Source organism: Bombina bombina, chromosome 7 (assembly GCF_027579735.1).
Source record: "Bombina bombina isolate aBomBom1 chromosome 7, aBomBom1.pri, whole genome shotgun sequence".
Classification (NCBI taxonomy): domain Eukaryota; kingdom Metazoa; phylum Chordata; class Amphibia; order Anura; family Bombinatoridae; genus Bombina; species Bombina bombina.
The window spans coordinates 558531045-558536044 of NC_069505.1; the positions used below are offsets into that span (position 1 = coordinate 558531045).

Sequence of the window (5000 nt, forward strand, 5' to 3'; positions counted from 1 at the left end):
AGTTAAAATATCAGAAATGTGAAAAACAGTGTATATATATATATATATATATATATATATATATATATATATATATATATATATATATATATATATATATATATATATATATATATATATATATATATATATATATGTGTGTGTTTGGTACTCCTATTTTGTTCAAACTTACTTTAAAAATATCACTAATACTATAGCTCTCATGTCTATCTACAAAAAAAATACAAAATAAAGAGTCTTTCCTGCATGTATGCATTTAAAATATCACCCATTAAATATTTTTCTAATAATAAAAAGCACATATTCTTTAAAGGGCAAGCCCCTGTCATTCTTTCTGCACTCAATGGTCATTCAATCAACTGAGCTCTGACCCCCTGGTAGGACACTTTAAATACAGTGACATATAATGTGACATTACCACAGAAAGTACACATTATTTACAGCCAGAAAGACTTAATCACACAGTGAATTAATGCAGTACAGTCCGACAGTCCGTTGAAAGCAAGAAATGAAAAGCACATAATTGCACAGGTATATTATTGCTATGTTCATATATATTTATTTATTTTTGTTAGGGGTATATTAGATGACTGGATACAAATCACCACCACTAAGCATTCTGAACCTCATCTGGAGCAACTTTGGAGAAGACCCTTTCCACCTAGAATACATGCTTTTGTTTATTATGATTCTAAATACATTTTTATGTTTCTTTTGAGAATTTGTACAATTTTTCAACAGATCTTTAACTGTAGCTCTAGAAGAAGGGGGGCGTTGTTTCATTGATATTGACGAACCTGATGCGTGTTTGGTACTAGAACCAATCAGGGGTGTTTTGATAGCCATGCTGGTTTATGGTGTAAAAGTATTATATTCATTCATCATCATAACGGAGGCGATAGATACCCGTTTTCACTAATATCTTTTCTTGTTTCACACTTCACATATCTGATATGCTGGCTATTACTACTTTAGTTTGTTTTTTGTCATATCACATAAATTGTAGTCAGTCCATAGTTTTGCACACAGCTATCTTTGATTGGTAGCCCTTATGGGGAGAGTCACACAGGCCTATAAATGTTTTTTTTTTTCACTTGATGTCTGCCAGAAGAAGGGACGTTTGTAGTCCCGAAACGTCACAATACAATAAAAAGGTTTGACACAGATATCCAAAGTCCAGTGAGTGCTTCTTCACTGAATATCTCTCTCTCTCTCCATTTAAACATTCCCCAAATCCACACATTCTAAGACCCTTTCCACCTACAATACATGCTTTAAACATTGCCCAAATCCACACATTCTAAGACCCTTTCCACCTACAATACATGCTTTAAACATTGCCCAAATCCACACATTCTAAAGACCCTTTCCACCTACAATACATGCTTTAAACATTGCCCAAATCCACACATTCTAAGACCCTTTCCACCTACAATACATGCTTTAAACATTGCCCAAATCCACACATTCTAAGACCCTTTCCACCTACAACACATGCTTTAAACATTGCCCAAATCCACACATTCTAAGACGCTTTCCACCTACAACACATGCTTTAAACATTGCCCAAATCCACACATTCTAAGACGCTTTCCACCTACAACACATGCTTTAAACATTGCCCAAATCCACACATTCTAAGACCATTTTCACCTACAACACATGCTTTAAACATTGCCCAAATCCACACATTCTAAGACCCTTTCCACCTACAATACATGCTTTAAACATTGCCCAAATCCACACATTCTAAAGACCCTTTCCACCTACAATACATGCTTTAAACATTGCCCAAATCCACACATTCTAAGACCCTTTCCACCTACAATACATGCTTTAAACATTGCCCAAATCCACACATTCTAAGACCCTTTCCACCTACAACACATGCTTTAAACATTGCCCAAATCCACACATTCTAAGACCCTTTCCACCTACAATACATGCTTTAAACATTGCCCAAATCCACACATTCTAAGACCCTTTCCACCTACAATACATGCTTTAAACATTGCCCAAATCCACACATTCTAAAGACCATTTCCACCTACAACACATGCTTTAAACATTACCCAAATCCACACATTCTAAGACCATTTCCACCTACAATACATGCTTTAAACATTGCCCAAATCCACACATTCTAAAGACCATTTCCACCTACAACACATGCTTTAAACATTACCCAAATCCACACATTCTAAGACCATTTCCACCTACAATACATGCTTTAAACATTGCCCAAATCCACACATTCTAAGACGCTTTCCACCTACAATACATGCTTTTGTTTACTATGATCCTAAATGCATTTTTATGTTTCTCTTTTGAGAATGTGTGCAATTTTTCAACAGACACTTATGAATGCTTAGCATCTCTAAAAAAACTAGTTTAATAATGAATGTGTTCAGAATAGAAAATACTGTAAGAATTTAAGGGGTTAAGAAACTCTCCTCCTTACTTTATCAAATGATTATAGCACCTTCTGTTGATAGATATTTTAGAAACAAATCTAACAAATATCTATATTGTTGCAAAAATGTAAATCAAATATACTGCTACTACATTATTTACTTAATCTTAATTTCCATAATTTTTTGTTTTTTTTGTTAGAACAGGTAGCACAGAGGTGGCCTGGAAATCCAAGTCTCAATCATCATTAATTTTATATTCTCTCTTTACTACAGCATTATAATAATTTCAATTAAATGTTTGCCTTTCACTCTCTCCTTAAAAGGGACAGTTAAATGGACACTGAACCAAATGTTTTCTTTCGTGATTCAGATAGAGCATGCAATTTTAAGCAACTTTCTAATTTACTCCTATTATCAAATTTTCTTCATTCTCTTGCTATCTTTATTTGAAAAAGAAGGAATCTAAGCTAAGGAGCCAGACAATTTTTGGTTCAGACCCTGGACAGCACTTGTTTATTGGTGGGTGAATTTATCCACCAATCAGCAACAACCCAGGTTGTTCACCAAAAATGGGCCGGCATCTAAACTTACATTCTTGCTTTTCAAGTAAAGATACCAAGAGAAAGAAGAAAATTTGATAATAGGAGTAAATAAAGTTGCTTAAAATTGCATGCTCTATCTGAATCACAAAATAAAAAATTTGGGTTCAGTGTCCCTTTAAATCAAAATTAAACTTTCATGATTCAGATAGAGCAGCAATTTTAAACATCTTTCCAATTTACTTCCAATAACAAAATGTGACACATGATACAGGGAAAGAGGAGAGGACAAACATAACTTTGAAATTTGCCAGAAAAAAAAAATCTACAACTCAGTTGAAGCTCAGACTAAGTGCTATTGCATTGTCTTGTTATTATGCATTTGTTAGTAATGCAAATCTACTGTGTTTACATAACATTTAAATCTCACCACTTCTAACCCTCCTCCACATTATTTTTGTTTTTGTTCTGTCCCCCCCCCCAACCATTTAACTGTCTTTTTACTATCAAACTTTGAGCACATTTTCTGCTCCATTTACTTTGTTAAAGTTGAGTAAAATTAGAAATGTATTTAAAATTATAAACAAATAATTCATCCATTATCTTTGTATAAAAATTCTATAGGGAGCAGAATACACTTATGGGAACAATATTACATTTTTTCTTTTTTTCTTATTTATTATTTTGGTGCTGGTTTCTCTCTCTTTATTGTTGTATAGTTTAAATACATTACAAATTATTATAAAATGCATGTCTTAATTCTAAAATATATTGAGCAGGACTATCTGCCTGTACCGTTTGCGTTATTATCACTAACATAAATATTTGCCCTATAGTTTTGTTAAAACTGAAAGAAAATAAATCGAATGTCATGCTTCCCAAAGAAAACCAAATACCCAGATCCCATATTTAAAAGTAGATATTAAAATAGAAAAAAAATGCAATAAAAGTCACTATTTATAGTTTCTTTCAGAAAAGCACACATTTTACTTAAAGAAAATTTGATAACATCTTTTTTACCCTTAATAGATTGAAGGCAAGATATGGGAGAAATTCACTGGATTGTACATTTGGAGTGAAGTAGAAAGCATCAACGGCTGCAGGGAAGTTTTTTTTTTTTTAAAGAGGGGGAGGGATATTTTTTTTTTTTAAATAAAAATGAATGCTGTTTGAAAAAAGTATTAAATGGGTCCCTTTAAAAATAGATAACATTAAATTGTGCCAAATAATATGCTTTAAAATTTGCAATATTTATACAGTATATTTAACTGTACCTTTAACTGTATTCTTTTACTATGTGCCTGATAAAAAATAATTTAAATAAAAAAAAAAAAAAATTCATGCTGACAGAAAAAAAATAATCTAGCAATAATATAGCTTTCATGAATGGCATATTTAAATAAAAATAAAATATAATACCCACATTAACTATATATCGTACTAAATTATGCAAGAATATCTGCAATACATTTTGCAATAATTATTATTATTAATTCTGCTCGCTGACTGTGCTCTTTAAGTATTTGTCATTGCATATTTTATTTTCTCTTTTAACAAAATAAAATATGTTTAATACTGGAACAAAAATATAAGAATAAGATTTAAAAAAATAAAATAAAATTAATTTCATGTTAACAGAAGATAATGAGCAGCAGTGGAAGATTCCCAGTTCTCATATTTTAATAAAATTAAATATACAATTCACATATGAATTATATTAAATTTTGCAATAGTATCTGCTGTAAAATTTGTATTATTTACCAAGAAACCATTTTAGGTGGCTGCAGAGCTGGGGTTATATTCAGACAGTAATTATACACAACAGCTCTATGATATCATACTCAAGCATTCTACTCACCCACACTTGGTGCAAAAAACAGTCTCACTGGCTTGTGTATCCTTAGCTTTGGTCTTTGTCACACGGACTCACACAAAGCTTCTCTTCTCCTCTGCTTTTCACTCACTCTTTCATCACTTCCTTTTCCTGTCTGCCTACTCCTCCTCCTGCCTGTAATACCATATAGAAACAGAGTGTGAATTCACCATG

At 32.0% G+C, this 5000-nt stretch overlaps 1 protein-coding gene across 2 annotated transcripts in view; it reads right to left on the bottom strand.

Annotated features, from left to right (window-relative positions):
* The window catches only part of LOC128667040 (uncharacterized), a 75307-nt gene extending 70341 nt beyond the window's left edge, over nucleotides 1-4966 (bottom strand). The window contains exon 1 of one of the 2 annotated variants that reach the window (XM_053721904.1): nucleotides 4812-4966. The gene's annotated coding sequence lies outside the window, so the exon portion shown is untranslated. The remainder of the gene's footprint in view (nucleotides 1-4811) is intronic. The other variant, XM_053721905.1, reaches the window with a different exon arrangement.
* Nucleotides 4967-5000: the final 34 nt, after the last annotated feature.